Source organism: Elephantulus edwardii, unplaced genomic scaffold (genome assembly GCF_000299155.1).
Source record: "Elephantulus edwardii isolate Elephantulus edwardi_28Jun2011 unplaced genomic scaffold, EleEdw1.0 scaffold00461, whole genome shotgun sequence".
Lineage (NCBI taxonomy): Eukaryota > Metazoa > Chordata > Mammalia > Macroscelidea > Macroscelididae > Elephantulus > Elephantulus edwardii.
This window is the reverse complement of record NW_006400211.1, coordinates 730,506-742,649: the sequence shown is the minus strand read 5'-3', so window position 1 is coordinate 742,649 and position 12,144 is coordinate 730,506.

Sequence of the window (12,144 nt, the reverse complement as noted above, 5' to 3'; positions counted from 1 at the left end):
AGAGCATGGTGCTGTGTGAGCGAGTGTGTGGCAGTTTTTGGACATGAAGTACTACTCTGCCTTCAGGGCCCAGGTGAGCCAGGCTTGGCCTAGGGTTACAGGCAGCAGGGGGCTTCAAGCCTATAAGGGGAAGAGGGGAGAGAAGGAGGCCGTGTTCTCCCAGGTTTGCTCCACCTAGCGAGGCTATGACCTGATTGCCAGAGTGAGTATGGTGCTGTGTGCCTGTTTGTTGTGGCAGTTTTTGGATGCAAAGGACTACTCTGCCTCCAGAAGCCTGCAGCCAGGCTTGTCCTACAGTTTAAGGCAACAGGGGCCTTCAAGCTCAAAAGCGGAAGAGGGAGAGAAGGCGGCCATGTCCTTCCAGGTTTGCTCACCCAGGTAGTCTATGACCCGGTTGCAAGAGATAGCATGGTGCTGTGTGCACGGGTGTTGTGGCAGTTTTTGGATGCAAAGGACTACTCTGCCTCCAGGAGACAGAGGAGACAGGCTTGGCCTAGGGTTTAAGGCAGCAGGGGGCTTCAAGCCCACAAGGGGAAGAGGGGAGAGAAAGCGGCCATATTTCCCCAGGTTTGCTCTGACCAGGGAAGCTATCACCTGGTTGCCAGAGAGAGCATGGTGCTGTGTCCGCGGGTGTTGTTGCAATTTTTGGATGGGAAGGACTACTCTGCCTCCAGGAGCCAGACAAGCCTGGCTTGGCCTAGGGTTTAATGCAGCAGGGGGCTTTAAACCCAAAGGTGAAGAGGGAAGTTAAGGAGGCCATGTTCTCTCAGGTTTGCTCCACCCAGGGAGGCTATGACCCGTTTGCCGGAGAGAGCATGGTGCTGTGTGTGTGGGCGTTGTGGCAGTTTTTGACACAAAGGACTACTCTGCCTCCAGGAGCCATGCAAGCCAGGCTTGGCCTGGTGTTTAAGGCAGCAGGGGGCTTCAAGCCCAAAAGTGGAAGGGGGAACAAAGATGGCCATGACTTCCCAGGTTTGCTCTTCCCAGAGAGGCTATGACCCAGTTTTCAGAGAGAACATAGTGCTGTGTGTGTGGGTGTTGTGGCAGTTTTTGGACGCGAAGGACTACTCTGCCTCCAGATCCAGCCAAGCCAGGCTTGGCCTAGGGTTTAAGGCAGCAGGGGACTACAAACCTAAAAGAGGAAAAGCAGAGAGAAGGTGACCATGTATTCTAAGGTTTGCTCCTCCCAAATAGGCTATGACCTGGTTGCCAGAAAGAGTTGGTGCTGTGCGCCTGTGTGTTGTGGCAGTTTGGATGCGAAGGACTACTCTGCCTCTAGGAGCTAGGCAAGCCAGGCTTTGCATACGGTTTAAGGCAGCATGGGGCTTCAAACCCAAAAAAGAGAAGTGGGGTGAGAAAGAGGCTATGTTCTTCCAGATTTGCTCCACCCAGGGAGGCTATGACCCAGTTGCGAGTGAGAGCATGGTTCTGTTTCCGGCAGTTTTTGGATGCGAAGGACTACTGTGCCTCCAGGACCCAGGTGAGCTAGGCTTGGCCTAGGGTTTAAGGCAGCAGGGGACTTCAAGCCTAAAAGGGGAAGAGGGGAGAAAAGGTGGGTATGTTCTCTCAGGTTTGCTCTGCCCAGGGAGGCTATGACCCTGTTGCCAGAGAGAGCATGGTGCTGTGTGCGAGGGTGTTGTGGCAGTTTTTGTATGCGAAGTACTACTCTTCTTCCAGGAGCCAGGTGAGCCAGACTTGAACTAGGGTTTAAGGCAGCAGGGTGCTTCAACTGCAAATGTCTTCCATTGTTTTTGTTCAGACATTCCTCTCGGTCTTATAGCACTGGTGTACAAGTTGCTGTACAGCAGTAACTTGTGGTTGCTGTGAGGCTGAACACTGTGACACTCCTGTGTCAAATATGTTAATGGTTGGCTACCCAATGCAGACAGAGAGTGGGGTGGAGCTCCCCGATTAAAACAAGCTTGGAAGGAGGAGTGGCATCCATTTTCATATTAGCTTGCCTCCGGAAATCCTATGAACCTGGAGAGAGGATGAAAGGCACCCAAGCGTTGAGGACTCTCCTTCATAGGGTAGCTATGAGTTGCCTGTGACCTGACAGCACTTAACAACAGCAACAATTCATGTTATGCATATAATGCGCATGAATGATTGAATGAAAAATTAATTTGCCTATAAACTTTCACTCAAATAAAAATAAGGAAAAAAACACTCCAAAACATGGAGTGAATGGTAAACTTGAATCATTGGCGCTTTTGTTAGCAGAACAGCATACTACGCCACAAAAGTCAGAGTGACTAAGATAAAAAAAAAATTATAATAATCCAAGTCTCTGTAAACTCTCATTAAAATCAATTTAAGATAAAAAAAATAAAAGATATGAGTTTAATAATAATGAGACTCAGGGTGGGGCGGGGGATTGTATACCAATGAAGGAATTTTTCTTTTACTTTTCAAAGAGAGGAGCTAACTGTGAGGGAGGGGTGGGCAGGGAGAAAAGTGCAACAATGAATGAATGGAAATCCAAAATCTCTGTAAATGTTCATTAAAATTAATAAAATAAATTTAGAAAAAAATAACAAGAACATCAGATGCTCTTGATGATACGGAGAGCTTCCCTTTCATACATTGCTGATAAAGTATTAAATGAAACAACCATTTAGGATTCATTGAAGATCTTTCTTAAAAATATGAATATATAGTAATGGAAGTTTGTTTTGTTGTTTTTTTTTCTTTTCAAAGAGAAAAACCAACTGGGGGGAGAGGTGAGCAGGGGAGGAAATGTGCAAACAATGAATGAATGTAAATCCCAAGTCTCTATAAACTTTCATTAAAATTTTAATTAAAATATATGAATCATGTAGCTATTGTATGACCAACACTTGTACCCCTTGAATTTTGTTCTAGAGAAATTAAATCTTATAGTCACAAAAAAATCCGCATGCAAATTATTATAACATCTACACTACAGTAATCTAAATCAAAACAGATTTAATTCCTTCAGTGGCTAAATGATTTAATAAATTGTGATACTAGTGTATTAGAGTACATTCCTAAGCAATTCAAAGGAACAAACTATGCAGAACAGATCATTCAGGAGGCTGGGCTCTATGAGGAGAAATGTGGCATCAGGGTTGGTGGAAGATCTATCAACAATCTATGTTATGCCGATGACACAACCCTGCTTGCTAAAACTGAGGAGGACCTAAAGCGCTTGCTGCTGAAGGTCAGGGACTGCAGACTTCAATATGGATTGAGGCTCAATGTCAAGAAGACAAAGATTCCCACCACTGGACCAATTGGCAGCATCAGGATGGATGGTGAAGAGATTTAGGTTGTTCACAGCTTTAGTCTGCTTGGGTCCACAATCAACACTCTTGGCACCAGTAGCCAGGAAATTAAAAAACATATTGTGATGGAAATGTCTGCTGTTAGGGACCTCTCAAAAGTACTAAAGAGCAACGATGTGTCTCTGGAGACTAAGGTGCGTTTGATATAGGCCATGGTCTTCACAATCACTTGTTATGCATCAGAGAGCTGGACAATGACCAGGGAGGACAGAAGGAGAATTGATGCTTTTGAGCTTTGGTGTTGGAGAAGAGTGCTGAGAGTGCCATGGACTGCTAAGAAAACAAATAGATTCATCCTGGAGAGGGTTAAACCGGGCTGTCCCTTGGAGGCAAGGATTCTGAGTCTTCGTCTGAAATACTTTGGTCATGTTGTAAGGAGATGTAAGGTCACGTCCTTGGAGAAGGAAATCATGCTTGGGAGGGTGGAGGACAGGCGCAGGAGGGGAAGGCCCTCTGGGAGGTGGATTGATTTGGTGACTGGGCAATTGGGATGAGTGTGTTGGAGACAATGAGATTGGCACAGGACAGAGCAGAGTTTAGAGCTGTTGTACATAGAGTTGCTATGAGTCGCAAGCAACTCGACAGCACATAACAACAATAACATCTTCTTGGATTATCTCAAGGAAATTATGCCCCAATGTATCATAAAAACTAATGGATCTCATCTTGTATGTTTTCATTTATGTTACTTTCTTGAAATAACAGAATTGTAAATTTGATGATCAGATTAGTGATTTTCAGGTAGTAGCAGTGGGTTAGGGATTAGTGTGGCCATCAAGATATAGCACAAACAAGATTCTTATGATGATGAAGTAGTTTTGAATCTTGTGCTGATATTTAGATAAATTAACTTTAGTGATAACAATGCATAGAATAGAGAATTCATGCACAGATGTGCATACAAATAAATGAATGCAAAACCAGATAAATCTGAGTAAGGTATATGACCTTTTGCAAGGTTTAGTGATATTGCACTGTAATTTTGCAAGATTTTATCATTGGGAGAAACTGGGTAAACAGTATACAAAACATTCCTGCATGGTATTTTTGCAATTACTAGACATTTTAATATGAAATGAAGCTCAGAATCACGAAAACAAAGATTCTCACCATGGGCCCAATTGACAGCCTCCTGATAGATGGCAAAGAGATTGAGATTGTTAAAAATCTTCAACTTGCTTGGCTCCACAATAAGCATTCTTGGTACCAGCAGCCAGGAAATCAAAAGACGAATTGCATTGGGAAAATCTGTTGTCAATGATCTCTCCTGAGTACTGAAGAGCAATAATGTCAGTCTGGAGACTAAGGTGTATCTGATCGAGGCCATAGTCTTCGTACTTACTTGCTATGCATCAGAGAACTGGACAATGACTAAGGATGATAGAATTTATGACTTTGAGTTGTGGTGCTGGAGAAGAATATTGAATATGCCTTGACCTGCTAGGAGAAGAAACCAGGCTATTCCTTTGAAGCAAGGGTTCTGAAGCTCTGTCTGAGATACTTTGGGGATGTTGCAAGGATGGACCAGTTCTTGGAAAGGGACGTCAGACTTGGAATGGTGAAGGGACAGTGTAAGAAAGGAAGACCCTGAATAAGATGGATTGACCCAATGATTCGGGTAATGGGCGTAGGTTTGTCAGAGAATGAAATCGGCTCAAGATAGAACAAGTTTTGGGTCTATTGTACATAGAGTAACTATGAGTAACAAGCGACTCAATGGCACATAACAACAACAACAATTGTTTCATAATAAATATTTGTGTTTTCTTAAAGCTTACAGGGGAAAAAGAAAGCATTTGTTTTATACATTTGAGTCAACTGCCTGTCCTCCAGCGGTCTTGAGTTTCCTCTAAACCTCTGGAGATGACATGAGATAAAGGAGTGAGTGTGGAACTCAGCTGAACGACAGCTCCCACTAAAACTTGTAGAGGGCAGAATTAACTCATATAGTTACCATTTATTCTCTCATTAAATGATCACTTATTGTGCCTGGCCTGGCCTAGGATATGGGTCTCAAAAATCTAGGCCCTGCCTACAAAAGGTTATTGTAACAAATCTCTTAAAGACTATATTGCACAAGAGTGTAAGCTGCAGTGGAGTCTCCTGCAGAGCTAACAAATAGATTCATGGTCCAGAAGCTGAAACTCAAATAGATTGACATTTTAATAGGGGGTTTCTGGGAGACCATTCTCAGGGGAGCATGAAGAAAAGACAGTCATCAGGATTTCTGTTGCAAGAAAACATGATACAACCAGGTTATTAGAAGAAACCCATGCACATTTCTATGTAGGGATAAGGTGAGGCCTGAGACCTCACTCAAAAGATGGCTGAAGCTCCCGTGCGGTTACCACCATCCAGGTAAGAGTGTGTCTAGGAAAAGCCAAATGGAGGTAGTCCAAGGGCAGCCAAGTAGGGTAACCACCAAGAAGAGAGAGAGGCAGAGAGGGAATCTGAACTGAGACAGTAAGATGGATATAGAGGAGAGTGTTAAGAAAATGGTGAGAAGCAGGGTCTAGCACAGCTCCAGCAGCCAGAAGGAAACAATGAAAAAATTTTATACAGAAATTTTAGTCATTAGCTGGGCACAACCAGATTTCAGTGTGCAAGCAGCAAATTTATACCTCCTGATAAGACATAGAAGCATCTGCATTAATAATTTGATCTTATGAGAAATTACCACAGGATTTACACTTGGGCTCTGGGGATTTGTGTTTTAATAATTGTGGCAGAAGTGGCATCACTTGAATTTGCAACACTAGCAGAATCATCCACGGTGGTTAAGTTTCACCAGTTTCTTCAAACTAATGCAAAACTAGGAAGAATGAGCTAATGATATGCTTCCAAAAATCAATCCGTGAAAACCTTATCGATTACAACAGAATATTGTCCAATACAGTGCTGCAATGTGAGTCTCCTGGTTTGAAAGACAAACAAAAGCTTCTGCATCAGGTGATTTTGACTCATGCATTAAAAAAAAACCAACCAACCAACCAACCCGTAGCTACAGCTATAATGATATATTTGAATATGTCAATAATCACAGTGATGGCACAGGACTGGGTAGCATTCTTCTCTGTTACATAGGAGGTCACCATGAGTCAGAGATGATGCAATAGTAACTATCACTTCACCATTCAATGATATTAATTAATTAGTTGGGCTACACTATGGTTTTGAGGCTTCTGGTTTTGAAATCAGTTCTGACTCTGCTATTTGCTACTAGAAATCTAGTGCAAGCAAATTGATTTCCCATATTTCCAGTCTTTACCCCTGCAGTAAACATAATGATAACACTGATATCATGACATTTCTATAAGGATTAAATTAGAGTCTGCAAGATAATAGTTTATCAGAATTGCAGGCACATGACAGGAATTTACCATGCTTACAAATGCTTGCTACAATTATCACTACAATTATTAATATACTTTTTCTGGTAACATTGCACATAGAGAATTGTGCTGCGGACTCAAAGGTAGCACTTTCTTCATTGTCCTACTCTTACAGCAGCTCCTCAGAAAGGTGAGAAATCCCCTCCCATGCAATTTATAATCTAATAAATCTGGTGGAGGGCCAGGTGTAAGTTGTTTCTGTATCAACAGCAAGAAAGAAACTTACCATTAATAATATTATTATTTTAAGTCTCTCTAATCCTTCCTAAAGATAGCTCTGATGACCTAGTGGTAAGAAACTGGAGTTGTTAAAGGCATACAGTTCTAATCCACGAGCACTGAATGAATCGGCAAAAAATGAGACCCCAGAAATTAACATAATGCCAATTAAAATACTTCAGGAAACAGATGCAACCCCGGTATGTGCTCCCCAGTTTATGTTACCAAATACAAAGACTGTTATCTGGTCAAATGAGTGGAAGAGATCTGTATTTGTTACTACCCCCAAATAGGTGATCCAACAGACTGTAGATATTTTCGAGCAATATGAGTAACATCATATGCAAGGAAAATATTGGTAAACATTATGAAAAAAATTATTATAACAGTGCATTGTCTGGGAAGTTCCAGAAATTCAACCTGGATTCAAAAGAGATCATAGTACAAGGGATATCACTGGTGATGCCAGGTGGATCTTGGCTAAAAGCAGAGACTATCAGAAATGTGTTTACTTAGTTTTATTGATTATGCAGAGGAATTTGTATTATTTTTGTTGTTGTCAGTGTTGTTAGGTGCTGTTGAGTCAAGTACAACCCATATCAACCCTGTTGTTGTTGTTATGTGCCGTCGAGTCGCCTGCGACTCATAGCAACTCTATGTACAATAGCCCTAAACTCCACTCTGTCCTGTGCCAATCGCACTGTCTCTGATACTCCCATCCCAATTATCCCAGTCACTGAATCAATCCACCTCATATAGGGCCTTCCTCTCCTGCGCTGTCCCTCCACCCTCCCAAGCATGATGCCCCTCTCTAAGGACCGGTTTCTTCTCACAACATGTCCAAAGTATGTTAGACGGAGCCTCAGAATCAACCCTATGAAAAACAAATCTGAACGCTGTCCTGTGCCTTCCTTACACCTACTGACACACTAGAGCCTGTTACGGCAGTTACTATGTCAATCCACTCGATTGAGAGTCTTCTTTCCATCTCTGACCCTGTTCCTTTTCAAGTATGTGATGTCTTTCTCCAAGGAATAGCCTCTATTAGCAACATGCCCAAAGTATGTGAGGCAAAACTTTATCATCTTTGCCACCAAGGTACACTCTGGTTGCAAGGCATTAATTCTTTGGCATCTTTATTCATTGTCCAGCTTTCAGATGCAAGTGAACAGAAAGATCACGACCTGAATCAGACACACCTTAGTCTCCTCAAGCTGACATCTTTGCTCCTCAATACTTTGGAGAGGTCCCTAACTGCAGACTTTCCCAGTGTAATGTTATTATGTGACATCAAGCCACCCACAATTCATAGCAACACTAAGTACAATAGCTCTGAACTCTGCCCTATCTTGAGTCAGTTTTACTGACAAAAAAACACTAACCCCATTGCCCCAGTTACTATGTCAGTCCATAACATCCAGGGTCCTTTTCTGAGCTATTCCTCCACCATTCCAAGCATAAAGTCCATCTCCAAAAACTAGCTCCTCTTGGCCACATATCCAAAGAATAGGAAATAGAGCTTCAAAATCCTTACCTCCAAGGAGAAAATTGGTTTCACTATATCTGAGACAGACTTATTTGTTCTCTTGACAGTTCATGGCATGTTCAATACTCTTCTCCAGCACCAGAAATCAAAGACATCAATACTTTTGCCATAGTTAGTCATTACCCAGCTCTCTGAAGTGTAGCAAGTAATTGCAAAGACCATGGCCTGGATAAGGCATACCTTAGTCTTTAGACTGATTTCATTGTTCTTTAGCACCTTGAAGAGGTCTCTCTGATAGCAGACTTCCCCAGTGCAATTCATCTTTTGATATCCTGAGTGCTGATGCCAAGAGTACTGATTGTAGAGCCAAGAAAGGTGTAATTTTTAACAACCTCAGTCTCTTCTACATCCGTCATCATGCTGCCAATTGGCCCAGAGGTGGGAATCTTTGTCTTCTTGATGTTGACCTTCAATTCATATTGAAGACTACAGTCCTTGGCCTTCTACTGTAAACATTTCAGGTCTTCCTCAATTTCAGCAAACTAAGTTGTATCATCTGCAAAATGCAAATTGTTGATGAGTCTTCCTCCATTCCTGATGCCACACTCTTCCTCATAAAGTCCAGCCTCCCAAATGATCTATTCCACATGCAGACTGAAAAACAATGGAGACAGAATTTATCCCTGACTCACTCCTTTCCTCATTTTGAAATATACAGTGTTTCCTTGCTCTGTTCTGACGACTGCCTCTTGATCCAAGCATAGGTTTCACAATAGCACAATCAAATGTTCTTGGATTCTTATTCTCTTCAAGGTTAACCACAATTCGTTGTGATTGACACAGTCAAGTGCATTTGCATAGTCAAGGAAACAGATAGCTATCTTTCTGGTGCTTTTTACTTTCCGCCAAGACCCATCTGGCATTAGTGATAATGTCTCTAGTGCCATGACCTCCTCTAAACTCAGCTTGTATTTCTAGTAGTTCTCTGTTAATGTACTGTTCCAGTCATTTTTGTATAATCTTCAGCAGGATTTTACTGTGCGTCATATTAGTGACATTGTAAAATAATTTCCACACTGTCAAATCATCTTTTTTTTTTTCGGGGGAGGGGGGTAGAAATAAATATGGATCTCTTCCGGATAGTTGACCAGGTAGTTATCCTCCAGATTTCTTGGCACAACATGGGGAGTACATCCAGGGAAGCATCTGTTTGTTGAAATACTTCAGTTGGTGCTCCATGAATTTCTGGGGCCTTGTTTTTTACCAGTTCCTTCAGAGCAGCTTGAACTTCTTCATTTCTTCATTGCTTCTTGATCATATGTTGTTTTGTGAAATTCTTTGTCAGCTCTGATTCCTGATTGCTGATACCAAGGGTTTGAATCATGGATCCAAGTAAGATGAAATTGTTGACAGTTTCAATCTTTTCTCCATCTATCATGGCATTTCCTATCAGTCCAGTGATAACAATTTTTTGTTTCTTGACTTTGAAATGCAATCCATATTTGTTCTTGTTCAACTGGTGCTTAAATTTCTCTTCACCTTAAGCAAGCAAGGTTGTGTATTTACATAATGCAGAATATTGATGAGTCTTCCTCCAATTTTAATGCCACATTCTTTGTCATAGTGTTTAGCTTATCAAATAATTTGCTCAGCACGCATTGCATAGTGAATATATATGGAGACAGAATACAACCCTGACACATTCCCTTCTTAATTTTAAACTATGAGTGAGTATTCTCTTGCTTTGTTCACACAACAACCTCCTGGTCTAGGTAAAGTTTTCACATGAGCACAATTAAGTACTCTAGGATTCTCATTCTTTTCAGTGTTAGCCATAACTTTCTGTGATTCACACAGTCAAATGTCTTGTCATAGTCAATATAGCTTGAATGAACATTTTTCTGGTATTCTTTACTTTCAGTCAGGATCCATTTGGCATCAGCAATGATATCCCTGGTGCCAAGCATAGCCTCTTCTAAATCCTACCTGAACTTCTGGCAGTTCCCTATCTATGTACTTTTCTATTCATTTTGAATAATCTTCAGCAGTATTTTGCTTGCATGTGATATTAATATGATTTGATAATTTTCACATTCCTTTGGATCATCTTTCGTTGGAATGGGAAAAATATGGATCTCTTCCAATCGATTGGCCAGACAGCTGTCCTACAAACTTCTTGACATAGACCAATGAGCACATCTAGACCTACATCTGTTACTTCAAACAATTTGACTGGTATTTCATCGATTCCTGGGGCCTTGTTTTTTGCCGATATCTTCAGGGCAACTTCCACTTCCTCTTTCATTACCGTTGGAACTGCACAGATAGTACTTCCTGAAAATTTTTGAAGTCAGTCAGTTCTTTTTGGTACAATGACTCTATATATTCCCTCCATCTTCTTTTGATACTTTTGGAGTCATTCAATATATTACCCAGAGCATCTTTTAGTATTGCAACTTGAGGCTTAAATTTGTCGTTCAGTTCTCTCAGCATGAGAAGTAAAGAGCTAGTTCTTCCCTTTTTATTCTCCAGTTCCAGCTTTCTGACATTCCATTATCATAGTTTGGTTTGTGTTCTCGAGTTGTCTTTGTAATCTTCTGTTCAGCTCTTCCTCAGTGCAATTTTCACAGTCTCTTCTGATACCCATTTTGGTTTTTTCTTTCTCCTGTCTTTGTAATATCCTTTTGTTCTCTTTAGAGATAATATTCTTGATATCTTCCCACAACTCTTCTGGTCTTTGATAATTAGTGTTCAATGCTTCAAACTTATTCTTTTTTTTTCTTTTCATTTTTTTTTTTATCCAAAAGGTCACTGTATTCGGACTTCACTTAGTTCAACATGGATTTTGGTTTTGCGGAATCCAAACATGGACACTTGGCCTCACAGCCTTGGATTTGCCCATTTTTTTTATACATATACATATACATATACATATACATATACATATACATATACATAGTTTTTCCTTTCTTACCATTATGTCAATGCCTAGAGTATCACTGTTCAAGAGTGGGTGAAGAATCAGACTCTTCCTATCAACACCCCTGGGCGGGGAATGTTAGTTTTGGCTGTTTGCACTCTCCATTCGGATTATTCCTATCAAAGCTCACTGGTTGTCTGAGGCTAACCTATAGTAGTGAGGACCCTGTGGTCCTCGAGACTGGCCACTGTCACCCTCCTACCTGGGCCTCTTAGACTCTTAAAAGAGTGACAGAAAAATCAGTCACTTCATTAAACTATGTGAGGTGAGGGGAGGCACATAAAACCCAGAGATAACAAAGGTTATTTATCCTAAGTGGTCAGTTTTTTAAAAAGGAGGGGGGAAAGCCCCAAAACAAAACAAAACCACCCAACAAACAAAAAAAAAACCCTTAAACATTCAAAACCATAGAGAAAATACTGTGAGAGAGCCAGACTCAAGGGCTGCTCACAGCGACCTCAGTTCACCAGCAGTGAGAGTGAAGGCCTGCTGTGGTGTGTTTGGGATGGAGGGGGCACTCCATCCACTGCCAAGACTTGGGGTCTCCCGTTCACTTACTGCAGCTCCCAAGATCGCTGCATCCTGGACTTCACACAGAACAGCTCCTTGTGACCCAATTGAGCCAGGCTCTTTGAAGGCAACTTGGGAAAGAGTCGACATGTCCCTTTTCCAGGACAGAATTCTTGCCTGTCCACTGGAAAGGATTTTGTTTTTAGCTCGTTTTTGTTGTCTGCTTTTCAAAGAAAAAAACCCAAGACC